Here is a 14,154-nt window from a genome sequence, read left to right on the forward strand (position 1 = left end):
GGCATATAGCTACTGGATTCCTTCTTCTGCTGATGCGCTATTACAATGCCCTGAATGTACTTTCCCAGCTACATATCATTTTGTTCCCTCACATATTCTCAACTTTGTTTCCCTGAAAATTAGGAGTAGTCCTCAAAACATTATTTACTCACTCGAAACACATATACTACACGCACTGAAGAAATCGCATAAATGTGTGAATTAAGTAAATTAAGCATTAAGAATTTTTTGAAAGATTTAGTATTTGACTTGGAAAGGTTTTATGCCTGTCTTCATAAGTGAGCCACATGATTTATTTTTCATTAGACAGCCTACTTTAAAAAAATAAATGCTTTTGTAGGTCCTTTCACCCAGGACTTTAACAAGGGAGCAAGAAAAATAAATGTAAATTCCTTGCAATTCAGCAAAACCTTATATGGAAAGACCTATATCTTTTCCAGAATTGAAACAACCTTTGAAGCAATACAACACATTACGAAGCATACACAGAGGTTGACACCTTTCCTGAAGCCAGTCAGCAAGACCAGAAAATGGGTTTTCCTAACTTAGTGCTTCTCAAACTCGGCTGTTTTTTTTAAAACTCCCTGATGCGCAGACCACACCCCAAATCACGTAAATCTGGCTCCCGGTGGTGAGACAAAAGCATTAATACTACAACCTCCAGTCACGTTTGAGAATGCCACACTGCCGTTTAAAGATTTTATGAGAGAGAGAAAGTGTGGGCACATGGGAGCGCATGAGTAGGGGACAGGGGAATGAGAGGGAGGGGCAGAGGGAGAGAGAGAAAATCTTAAGCAGACTCCCTGCTGAGTACAAGCGCAACTGACTCCATCTCCCAACCCTGAGATCACAAGCTGAGCCGAAACCAAGAGTCAGACACTTAATCGACTGAGCCACCCAGACGCTCCAAGAACCACCACACTACCTTTTAGCACAGAGACTCCTCACTGCCAGGGAATAACTTCTAATTTCAACAGCACAAGCCACTCCTAGTTTCATACTACAGCTAACAGAAGAGCAGAGAGGACCACATTCAGGAAGACATATCGTTTGCCAAGACAGTGGCTGGTTGGGAAGATGGTTCATTTCCCACCATAGGTGCCTGCGTCAGTGGGTCCACCGGCACCAGCCAGAGGAGCTGCTTTCCCACATTGTGACAAGGGCATGCGTCCGCTCTGATGGCAGTCAGCCTAGGTCTTTTTCCTGGAGAGTTGTGTGACATTGAGTGTATATATGTAAATTGAAGCTTCAACTCTTAATGTTTCCACGTAGAAGAACAATAGGAGTTTAAGCTAAAGAGATGAGCATTTAATAAGAGGTTTTCCTAAGTTTTCAGACATTGGCCTAATAATCTTGCAAAATTGTGATCATTTGCCAGTTGGCTGCTGCTTTGAGGAAGTCTTGCCAAACTTCTACTGCTTTGCTTTTTATCTGAGAAAGGGCATACTAATCAAAATATCTGCCCATAAATTCTGCATCTCTCACATGTGAGGAAGCCAAGTTAGAGAGCATCTATGGGTTCATATGTCAATGAAAAAAAAAGATGAGTTCCATATTATTACAATTTTCTCACTGAAACCTAATTCTAGGTAACTCATAGAGCTGTATAATTCCACAAATAAAAAAGATAAAAAAATCCATGACCTCTTTAGGAAAAGAATGTTGGCTGGTTGTTGTTTTAGCCAATATTTAATAGGAAGCATTTTATGAGCTTAATAAATGCTGAAAAAGAGAGATTATATCTGCAAAGAATGGAATTAGTCCAAAGAAAGTGCTTATTTATCTCAAGGGTTCTTTCTATATTATGTAGATGCTTATGTTAATTGAAATTTCTAGATTAAAATCTTATTTCTGCGATATGTATAAGGCTGAGTGGAGACTACAGAATGCTATTACAAGTGGTTTTTAACCCTTATGTGATTGGAGAGAAAACAAATAAATGTTAAGTTTCTTCAACTGATAAGTTATTTGAAATGAACTCTGTACCAGAAAATCTATGGCTCTGAATCTAAAAGATATTCAGAGGAGAGTGTAAAACTCATAAAGCCCCAAAAGCAAATAATCCAGTTAAAAAATGGGTAGAAGACATGAATAAACATTTTTCCAAATAAGACATCCAGATGGCTAACAGACATTTGAAAAGATGCTCAATATCACTCATCATCAGGGAAACACAAATCGAAACTACAATGAGATATCACCTAACACCTGTCAGAATGGCTAAAATCAACAACACAGGAAACAAGAAGTGTTGGTGAGGATGTGGAGAAAGGGGAACCCTCTTACACTGTTGGTGGGAATGCAAACTGGTGCAGCCACTCAGGAAAACAACATGTAGTTTCCTCAAAAACTTAAAAATAAAACTACCCTATGATCCAGTAATTGCACTACTAGGTATTTACCCAAAGGATACAAAAATACTGATTCAAAGGGACATAAGCACCTCCATGTTTATAGGAGCATTATCAACAATAGCCAAATTATAGAAAGAGCCCAAATGTCCATCAACTGATGAATGGATAAAGATGTGGTATTCATAAAGATTTTATATATATATAATGGAATATTACTCAGCCATAAAAAAGAATGAACTCTTGACATTTGCAACAATGTGGATGGAGATAGAGAGTATTATGCTAAGCAAAATAAGCAAGTCAAAGATAAATACCATATGATTTCACTCATATGTGGAATTTAACAAACAAAACAAGTGAACATGGGGAAAAAAAGAGGCAAGCCAAGAAACAGACTCTTAACTCTAGAGAACAAACTGATGATTACTGGAGGGGAGGTAGACAGGGGGATGGATGAAATAGGTAATGGGGATTAAGGAGGGCACTTGTCATGATGAGCACTGGGTGTTGTAGGTAAGTGATGAATCACTGAATTCTACACCTGAAACTAATATTACACTGTCCATTAACTAACCAGAATTTAAATAAAAATTTGGAGGGGGAAAAAAAAAGAAAAACTCAAAAAGTGAATCAGGAGTAGGGACAGAAATAATCAGGAGGGCTTTATGGAGGAGGTGACATGAAAGCTGGATTTTGATGTGGGAAGAGCAAAGGACTGGTGGTGAGCAGAGCACTCACGTCCTGGAGGCAGCATGTATACCCCGTGCCATCGGCTACAGCAAATATGGCTTAGGTGGGAGCAGAAGCAGCATTCTGGGGGACCTTGGCTGGTGAAGTTGGATTTGCAGGGCTGTGGTGTGATGTAAGAGGCAGCTGTTGAAGTCCACAGCCCTGGGTTTAGAAGTTCAATTTCAGCCCTTTAGCCACCATCTGACCATAGGCAAATGACTTAACCCTAGATTCTAATGTCTTTACCTGCAGTTGTATGTAAAGTACCTGGCTCAATGCATTCAATCATCATGGATTCACCTTTCACATTTAACTCACCAAGAAATAGGGAACCATAAATTTTTTTTGATCAGTGACACAATGTAACAAAACCATGAAATAATTAATCAATTCCTACAGGTTACTTTGTAACTTAAAGCGAAGTCAGCAAATTTCTCAGAAAGAAGGTGGTGTAGAAATCCCAAGGAAATGCATAGCTGCATTTTAGAAAGCTAGTTTTCTTTCCACTTGACAAAGCACTAGATTATTTCAGCTACTTTATCCCCTGCTGGAGCTCTGATTAAAAATACAGTATGTCCACAATGCCTAATTACAGCTTTAATAAGCCTATTGTTTACTTCTTGGCAGTAACCTAATCAACTGACCGTGTCTTAAACTCACCTACCATTTTCCAATATAAAACATTTATAATTTTGTCTTTGACAACATCTACCCCCCGCCGTTACTGGTGAGAAAAGAAAAATCCTCATTAGCACAAAGATATTTACAGCTATACACTCCCATCCCTGCTGTTTGGTGCATTTTCAAGTCTAATCAGAGCAGAGCAGAAGGCAGCTGGGTGCCTTGCTCAGAGTCCTACTGGACAGGGTAGTATTCCATTCCATAATATTCGTTAACTTTAGATTTGGTGAACATTTTCTTGGTTAATAACAATTTGGGGTGGAGAAAAGTCATGAAATATTAAAAAATGTGAGTGGTTTACTAAAATTAAACTTCATAAAAAGGTTGCTACTCAGAATTTTGCATTATGCTTTTGTCCAATTTTTTTTTAACTGAGAAAGGGACCTTCCTGTGGAAACATCCTCTCTTGACAATTCATATCCGCAGTGACTGTTCTCACTGATAAAGAATCATGACCTCAGCAAAGAAATGCCAAAGAGTTGGAGCTTTTCTAAACTAGGATTTGTTATAAGACAGTTCTTATGAAATTAGCTTTGCCTCTATTTGCCAGATGGGTTCTAAGATGAGAGGAAACTCTGTGGCATGCTGCAGGAAACACAGATTGGGTCACGTTCTATCTCATCTCTGCAAAATCACCACCCTCAAGTCCCCTCCTGCCCAAGGAAAAACATGATCACATTTTCTACTCAAGATTTACATTTTACTTTCTGGTGTTTTTTTTTTTTTTAACAAAAGGACAAGGATCATAATTTACTACATTAAATCAAAACATTGAAGGGAAAAGGTTAACATTTTAGTGGGAAAAATAATCACAGTAAGCTATCTGTCACAAATAATGTATTTGTTATATCTGACACTTTCCAGTTTATGGAAAGTCTGTGTCTCAAAGAAATTTTGGGGAGTCAATCTATTTCCCCAGCATCAAAGAATGCTCTTTCTATGTCATTTTCATTGCTTTTTAATTTTTTTAATTTTTTAAAAGATTTTATTTATTTATTTGAGAGAGAGAGAGTGAGGGAGAGAGCACAAGCAGGAGGAAACACAGAGGAAGAGGGAGAAGCAGGCTCCCCGCTGAGCAGGGAGCCCAATGCGAGGTTCGATCCCAGGACCCTGAGATCATGACCTGAGCCTAAGACAGATGCTTAACTGACTGAGCCACCCAGGTGCCCCTCTGTTGCTTTTTTAAAAAGGAAAATCCAAGTATCTTCCTTTACTGTCTTGTTTCCTAAAGTTCCAGTAATAAGCAAAGGGTTTCTTTTAGCAAGCTATATTATTATAGCTAAAGTAAAGGTTTTCCTGCTGAAATCGGAGCCTATTTGGTTAGGTATTATTACAATAAGAGGAAAAAATATGAAAGCTAAATGTTTGTGTACTAAATTTCAGAAGTAAAACTTCTAGTTACATTTAATAGCAAAACAGAGAAGTTTCAGATTTGTTCTACCTATATATTTCTGTTGAATACATTAGGGTGAATATACCATTGTATGTGACTGTGAGGGGGTATATATTTCAGAATAAAGCTGCCTCTGCTCTTCCCTGATAATGTGACTCAGCAGCTAATCTTCTTGTTCATATTTATACAATGACAAATGCAGACTCATGTCCCCCCCACCACACCCCCCATTGTCTTTCCCCTAATTAAGTTAAGGGTGGGACTATATTATTCACCTTAAAATCCTTCAACAGCATGTGAAAGAGTAGACTTTTCCTAGGATCTAAAACAGAAACTAGTCTTATAAACCCAGGTATAGGTGAGGTTTCCTTACTGAATAATCATAAATATTAGCAAACGATATACTGTATCTCGTGGCAGATAGGTTTACTTTGTCTTAAGCAAAACAAGTAAGTAGGACAAAATACGAGGAAGAAGGATGAGAACGCAAGCTGGAACACTTTTCTCCAGTCCAACATTGGCTGGGTTCCATTAGCTCTTGACTATAAAGGATCAGCAGGGTCATAATGAGCACGAATGCATGCACTTGTACACACACACGTGCACACACTTGTACACACACAGGCACACAGGCTCATCAGGCATGAAAAGATCATGAGGCCTGTGCACACCACTCCCTAAAAGCCAGTCCTCTATTGAACCTGATCTTGTCAGAAGATAAGCCTGCTTTGAATGTTTATGGAGTAAGCTAGAAATATGTACAATTTACAATACAAATTATATAAAATATACAAATTTGAACTTTCTTCTAGACCTATAATTCAAAGTAGGAGAGTGAGATCATCCTTTTTGTTGTTGTTGAGAATTCAGTGCTATCTATCCAACAGGCAGAAGCTACTCTGCTTAGAAAGAGTGTGCTGGGTCCTTTGGAAATAATTCCTAGGTCTCCTCGCCTGGAAGTAAGGTGACACCAATTTGCCGGATGAGCAGAGAGGACAGAGGAGGGAGTTCCTTGTATAAGGGGCGAGTGGAACATTAAGGCATGCCCATCATCAGCCTGTTTAATCAACCCTGACACATTGCCCAGGTGGAGGCCTCAGGGCACTTCAAAGGAAAGATCAGAAAGTTGCCTGGGGACCTGACACTGTCAATGGCCAGTCCGATTCCTGCCTTTGATAAAAACTGGTACAGCAAACACATTTACAGAACCTCTGTATGTAGAACACTAACCCCAGGAGCGAGGAGGAAATGAAGGAGGAAAATGTAAATACATGTGAGACGATCTAGAAACACTTAAAAAGCAACAAGAATGAGGCATTTGGTAATAAATTGAGGAAAGAGGATAGGTTTTATAGTCAAAATTAGGCTTACAATATACTTGTAGTACAGCTCCATTTATAAAGCAAGGATACTAATCTCCCCCAGATTCGCTCATTCGCTCACCCAACAAACATTTATTGGGCACCTATCATGTGCCTGGCACACTGACTTTATTGCAGGGATTAAGTGAACCAGCATAAAGCCTCCACTACGTTACCAAGGCAACCGTGACGGCTCAAGCAACTGCGTGTTCCCACCACAGACCCACCTGCCACTCCTACTCGGTTCACAGTGGCCCCTTTCACTCTCAGAAGGGTCTCATTTGAACAAAGGGCACGGTCACTGCAGCTAGTAAGAGTCTCCTAAATTGTCTTCATGCCTCTGGCTTTGCCTTTTCCCCCATCCTTCCCCACATAACAAGCAGATTTTCCCTCAAAATTATAGTCAGGCAACATCACTGCCCTGCTTCATATTTTCCAATGGCATTCATCAAACTGAAAATAAAACCCAGAGTCCCTTTTTTCTGCCTTACAAAGTGCTGTATGACCTGGATGACTGTTCTCTACTAATCCTCTACTCCTTCAAGGAGCCACGTTTCGTCCTGTGTTAGACCCTTTGCACGGGCTGTTTCCTCTGCCTATACCCTATCCCTCCCCTGTCTCACAAACGGCCTTCTTACTATCATTCACTTCTCAATCTAAATGTTTCTTCATCAGAGGGATCTTGTAGGGCCCCCAAATCTAATGAAGGCTCCCATTCACTTTCTATGGCATCAGTCTAGTTTTTGTGTGGCCCTTCTTCCCAGCTGATAATCTGCCTTCTTGTTTATTATCATTCACTTTCCCATCTAGATTGCAAGCTCTGAGTGGGTTGCATCCTCGCACACTTTGTTCACTTCGGAGCCTCACTAAAAATAGGTGTTCAACAAATATTTGCTGGAGACACTAATATATGCTCGGTTAGATCAAATTTGTGTGGTTCTGTAATGCAGACAGCTGGTCTTGGACAACTCCAGCCTGCCCGCTAAAAACTCTGAATGCTCTGCATAAGAAACAATGTCTTTACCATCAAAGTTACCTTACATGTTGAATTGAAGAAGAAACTAATCTGAAACTCACAAGTTCAGGATAAAGCTATAAAATTAAAAGAACCCCTGGTGGTTGAGTGTACAGTTTCCAACTCTACTAATAGCTGATTTTAATACCTACCTCTACTTCTTTGGTGTTCAGAACCATGTCCAGTTAAAATACAGAAAATTTTGATGAGATGCTAGAAAGGGTTTTATTTAAGTGATTCAGGGTAAGATTACTGAAGAGGAAACCTCCTTTGGGTTCCTGGACCATTTCCACTGTGTGTTGTGTGTGTGTGTGTGTGTGTGTGTGCGTGTGTGTAGGCTTCCCCACACCAACAAGCAATTCTCTGATAGAGTATCTGAGATTTCAGCTCAATGCTGACATAACACCCAGATTCCACAGGTAAAGAGCTCAGTTCCACAAGATGGCCTTCTACTCCAGACATCAACTGGAAGCCCAGGTTGTTACCTGTGCTCCTACCCGATCAGCTGCAAATTGGAGATTCCAAGAACCCCCTCCAATACAGATGCCAGTTGTAAGTCAGAAGTTACCTCTAGTTCTGAGCAAGGGGCCGTAAACCAGAGGTTCCCACAACCCCCTCCTTAAGTCCTATTAATTTGCTTGCAGAACTCAGGAAACCTGTTTACTCCCTAGATTATGGATCTATTACAAAGACTATTAAAGGTTACAAATCAACAGTCAGATGAAGAGATACATAGGGCAAGGCAGCAAACAAAGGAGCTTCTGTCCTCATGGAGTTTGGGGTCTGGCATGGTCACATGTGGAAATGTTTTGGTTCCCCAACCTGGAAACTCACTGAACCCCCTCCTTTTGGGGGTTTTTATGGAGGCATCATTACTTAGGCATATTGATCAACTCATTGGCCATTGGTGATTAATTCAACCTCCAGCTCCTCTCCCCTATTCTGAAATCAGCAGGTGGGACTGCAAGTTCTAACCCTCTCTTCCTAGTTGGTTCCCTCATCCCTGGCCTTTTCTCAAAAGTCATTTCATTAACATAAACCTGGTTGTAATGGAAAGGAATTTGTTACGAATACCAAGACACCCATGTCACCCTGATGGCTCTGAAGCTATGTCAGGAACTGAGAAGGGGAGACCAAATATTATGACAAAAGATGCTCCACTGTGCTTATCACTCAGGAAATTCCAAGCGTTTCCAGAGCTATGAGCCAGGAACTGCAGATAAAGACCAAATATATTTGAGAAATATGTTTTGGTCATCTGAATGATCAAATATATATGTACATATATTTCTTATAAATCACACTATCACAGAATCTCACACAAGAAAACAAATGGGCTCAAATCCTCATTTCTACAATCTCCTATGTAAAGTTCTTAATGAAGCAACACATTATCTTAGACCTCAAGCTTTGAGGATACAAAATAAAAATAATCTGAACTTCAAGAGAAAGCAAGAATCCTCTTTTAAATGTATAAAAATGGCTAGTGTTGCAAGAAAATCGAAGAAAACAGTATCACTACAGAATGCAAATAACTCACATTATATGTAACCTGAAGGAAGAAGTTTGCTATTGAGCTACCGTTTGTGACTATTTTACTCTGGACTGGATCCTTGGACAGGAGATATATTAACTGCTCAGGAACTGAACTCTCAAGGCAGGTCTGCCTGTGAACAAATTTCATCTGTCTTGAATTTCCAGAACCTATATTATGAAGATTTTACAGAGGATTGCAAACTTTTTTACTTAAGTCACTTGCTTTATTTCAGCCTCTACATCTTTTTTAAATAAAGGTTATGGCTGATCTTCCCTTGTGTGGTACAAAGGCAAACTGCCAGAAAACCTCCTGTGTTTTCCCATATATACTTTTAGGGAGCTATTCTCTCTAACAATAGCCTCTGCAGCCAGTGCTTTCGAGGTATACTGAAAGGCCTTCCTGCACCAGCATCTGCCCAGCCACCGTGCCTAAAGGCCTCATGAAGTCCTTATGAAACAGATACCCCTGGGACGCCTGGGTGGCTCAGTCATTAAGTGTCCGCCTTCCCTCAGGTCATGATCCCAGGGTCCTGGGATCGAGCCCTGCATCGGGCTCCCTGCTCTGCAGGAAGCCGGCTTCTCCCTCTCCCACTCCCCCTGCTTGTGTTCCCTCTCTCTCTGTCTCTCTCTCTCCCTCTGTCAAATAAATAAATAAATAATCAAAAAAAGAAAGAAACAGATACGCCTAAGGATCTAGTGGAAGGGTATTAACTGTATTAGAGCAAGAGGTCACCAAGGAGGTGATATATTAACTAGTTCACTCATTAGTCGTGATTAGGTTGACTCATTAAACTTACTACCTCCCATAGTCACCTAAACTATGTCTTCCAAGGCAAATTTTCATTAGCAGAGTACCTGGTAAAAAGAGACACAACATATTTTGTTGAATGAATAATGAAACCGAGGCAAAGGTAGACTAAGGCATGATTTGTATCAATGAAATTCCTGAATGGGAAAATAGGGAAGAAATTTAGTAAAATAAAGTCAATGGGCTGATGGAGGGACACTAATAAAAAGGTATGGGGGGGCATATAGAATCATGCCCCTCTCCCCAAAATGTCAAACCCATTCTAAATATCTGTATTATAATTGGTTGAGCTCCTCAGACTCTAAAAGCTATTGTAAATAATTAACTTAAGAAAACCACTTTGCACTTTACCAGCGGCATTTAATTGAATCTATAATAATCTGTACTTTTGCTAATACATTAAGTCTACAGCTAGTGTTGAAAAAAAGACACAATAAAATGGTGAGGAGGAAAGGGGAAATTCCAAATTGTTGAGCCATAATTTATAAAGACATATTTGCACTACTGGATTCCAAATGTGAAAGAAGCCCCAGGCAAAAGGCTACCAAAAAATTCGGATAAGTGGTCTAAAGAACAAAGATGAACGGAGGTGAAAACATTAGAAGCAGGATAAAAAAAGGCCTGGGCTGGACAAAGGGAAATTTTAGAAACTCCCAACAAGAGCTATATGTCATTCTGAGCTTATAAAGGTTAGTCCTTCTACCTGGAGAAGGTGCACTAACAGTAATGCACAGTAAGGAGCCCACTATGTGGCAAGGCACACATGATCATCATACTTCTAAAAAAGACAAAATCAAGAAACTTCATACGAATTCATAAAATTAACAAAACACCAAGAGAATTAATACGATATTAAGAAGTTGACCTGGTTTCCATTTTTCTCTCCCTTCTTTCATAGTCCTTAGAGAAAACTTTACTTACAATTTCTTTGTTGCTATCACAGTATTATTCTTTGGATGCTGGGTCAAAACCCACTTCCAAACTACTAGAATCACTCAAATGCTGGTTTCATGGATTTCTTCTTCTTCTTTTTTTTTTTTTTTTTTTTTTAGCATCCAAACTTGCTCTGCACTGTCAGGCATCACACACTCTCCGAAATTCACTGGACCTTAAGGAATTCTTTCTCAACTACTTTTTGCTGAATGTTAAGATTTCAAGGTCAGTTGATCTTCTAAAGATGCTTCTAGGTGAGTTGAAATGATCAAAATTCAGAGAACTTAAGACCCCAGTGCAAATCTGCAGTTTCTGAGTCCATGATAACGGTGCTTGGGTTCAGCCCCACTCATATCCCTGCATTGCCAAACTACCCAGAACACAGTCTATTCTCAGTTTTAAAAGAGAATGTCAAGAGAGCTCAACAAACATTTACTGAACATCAACTATATGCAAGAGACTTTCGTAAGTGCTGTAAATATAGAGATAGATAAAAGGAGCAAAGCCAAGAATAGGATTCGGTTTCATCTCTCCTCCCTGAATCTGTGCCTCAAATTCCCCAGAAGATATCATTACCAGGAAATGACCTTGAAACAGATACATTGTGTCCTCTGCTACAAAAACCAGATGGTTCTGTGGTCTGTCTCTATATCATGCATCTCCTAAAACGTGTCCACAAAGGATGAGAAAGAAAATATTTGGCATGTGCAGGAATAAGATACCCACCCCTCGTTTTAATCCAGTTCCTTCATTTAGTTGCACATCAAGACATGGGTATGCTATGCACACAATCTGAGCAGAACGATCAAGTTCCTGACCAAAAGACACGGCTTCCTTTCCCCCTAAGTCACAGCTCATCGTTATGTCTGTCAACTCTTTTTTCATAAGCCCTTCATGCTCAGGTGACTCCAGGCAGGTGATCCAACAAACACAAAATCCAGAACTACCTTGCAAAAGAATGACAGAGATGAAAGAAACTTGAACCCCAAGGAATTTTACCTGTTTGGTTTCTCTCGGCTGGTTCTCTCTAGAAGGCATTTTAACTGAGATAGTAGTCCGCTGAGAAAGAGAAACAGCTGTTCTGAATTGTTTTCCAAATTAAAAATTGGAGGCGCCTGGGTGGCTCAGTCGGTTGAGCGTCTGCCTTCGGCTCAGGTCATGATCCTGGGGTCCCGGGATCGAGTCCCACATCGGGCTCCCTGCTCAGCAGGGAGTCTGCTTCTCCCTCTGACCCTTTCCCCTCTCATGCTCTCTCTCTATCTCATTCTCTCTCTCAAATAAATAGATAAAATCTTTAAAAAAAAACAAATTAAAAATTGGAGTTTCAGAATAGCGTTAATAAAAGTGGAATCTCAGAATTAGGTCAGATCGGGATGTGACCCCAACAAGACTTTGGGGCCAGACATGGCTCTAATTCCTTTTCCTCGAATTACTAGCTCTGTGGCATGAACAATTAGTTAACTTGGCTCTGAAATCCCTCCTGTGTAGACAGGGTCATAACAGTATTTGTAAAGCACCTGGCTTGCCACTTAGCGAATGGGGAGACCCTGAGTAGGTGAAAATGATCTTGGTATAAAGCCTTATCAGCAACAATTTCTTTGTAATCTTTTCATTTCTTTGTAATTAGTGTTGCAATTGCAAACACTTATTAATAACATTTCTCGTTCTGTGACTGCAATAAAGGATTCTTGCTCAAAGACCATCACTGGGAGAAAAAAAAGGTACTGTTGCCCAAGTTCAACCCTGAATGATTCTGATGGAACTGGTCTGCAGTGTGTGATTTGGGGATAGAGAAGTCTAAAACCAGCTCAGGTGATTCTAACGTGAAAAAATATAACAATTCAAAAGCAGACAAATAAGATGCTAAACAGCATGACTAGTAATTTACGGATGCCAGAGTTAGCAAATAAAATTCAGGACACTCAGTTAAACTGGAAGTTTGAATAAAAAGACCAAGTAATTTTTCAGTGTAATCGTGTCACAAATACTACACATTTAACTGGATGTCATGTATTTCATTTGGCAACCCTAACCAGTATGATAACTATTGTGCAAAAAAGGGAGAAAGAAGAGTATGTGTATCCAACTGTTTAATTATACATGGATGAAATGGATTTTGAAGCTTTGCTTCTGGGAGGGGAACTAGATAGGAGGCACTCCTTGGGCCTTTTAAATTTTGAACCACATGAAAGTATTACATATTTTTAAAACAAACAGCATTATAAAAATTAAAAATAAATAATTTATAATGGGAGGAAAGAATATAGAGAGGACATAACTAATACATATGATACACTTAGAAAACAAAACTGAGAGGAATCTGTCCAAACATTCTATTATCCTCCTGTTTTTCAGTGTAGACATAAATCGAATTAATATTAACAATCACTTGTTGAGCTGCCAGATTATAATTAGAATTAATATTAGCAGCCTCCTGTTGAGTTGCTATTACGCTAAGCATTTTACATCCTTTAATTTAATCCTCACAATAACCCTTGGGGGTTTTGCAAAAGAAAAACTGAAACTCGGAAAGGTTAATTAATTTGCCCAAATCACAAAACTAATGATTGGCAGGCCTGGGGTTTAAATCTAGGTCAGTCAGAATCCACAGCTTGTTGCTTTTAAACACAAGACAATACTGTACTGTCTTCTAGCATGTTGATCCCCAAAGTCAGGAAATTTGTATTTGAGCATGAAAAGCAATGCAAAAAGGAAGAACAATGAATGCACACTTTCATTTTATGCCAGCATCAGTCACTGAGCTATGAAACATGACACCCCTGTAAGTATTTTCTTGTTAAGTAAATATACAGCTACACCTCGCTTTATGCAATGCCTATGTTCCAGGACAGTTGTTTGTAAATGACATTTATGCAAATGTAATCATATTTAGAGTAAAACTGGGAGTCTGCTTTTTAAACAAGTGTGTTAAATTGGAAGATAAATATGACTGAGCTCAATTCCATTGTTTTGGGGCAGGGCATAAAATGAGATCATCTAGGAATTTGCTAATTGTCCTTCAGAGTTGGGGGTCTTAATATAAAACATGACTGATAGTTTATGTGTGGAGAGGATACTTTGCTAAATTACAAAGGATTTAATCAGTTAAATTTCTAACTTGAGCCTACCTTTAGCTAATTTATTGTTTAAAAAGCATGAGTAAATATTTGTTATAGAGAAGCAGAATGTCACTTAACTTACCAAACCAGTACTATTTTCATAGCTTATCAGAGACAGGAATATGTTAGAGGACTCTTTAGTTTTCTATTGTGAATGGTTTTTTTTTTTTAAGATTTTATTTATTTATTTGACAGAGAGAGACATAGCAAGAGAGGGAACACAAG

At 39.2% G+C, this 14,154-nt stretch overlaps 1 protein-coding gene across 8 annotated transcripts in view; it reads right to left on the reverse strand.

The window, feature by feature from the left end:
• RAB27B (RAB27B, member RAS oncogene family) overlaps positions 1-14,154 on the reverse strand; it is a 140,888-nt gene that overhangs the window by 26,132 nt on the left and 100,602 nt on the right. The window contains exon 1 of one of the 8 annotated variants that reach the window (XM_073898164.1): positions 10,799-10,876. The exons of the other annotated variants lie outside the window; for them this stretch is intronic. The gene's annotated coding sequence lies outside the window, so the exon portion shown is untranslated. Of the gene's footprint in view, positions 1-10,798; positions 10,877-14,154 lie in introns of those variants that run through there. 8 annotated transcript variants of the gene reach the window in all.

This window comes from Callorhinus ursinus, unplaced genomic scaffold (genome assembly GCF_003265705.2).
Source record: "Callorhinus ursinus isolate GAN/ISIS: 27379988/994484 unplaced genomic scaffold, GSC_fseal_2.0 scaffold11, whole genome shotgun sequence".
Taxonomy (NCBI): Eukaryota; Metazoa; Chordata; class Mammalia; order Carnivora; family Otariidae; genus Callorhinus; species Callorhinus ursinus.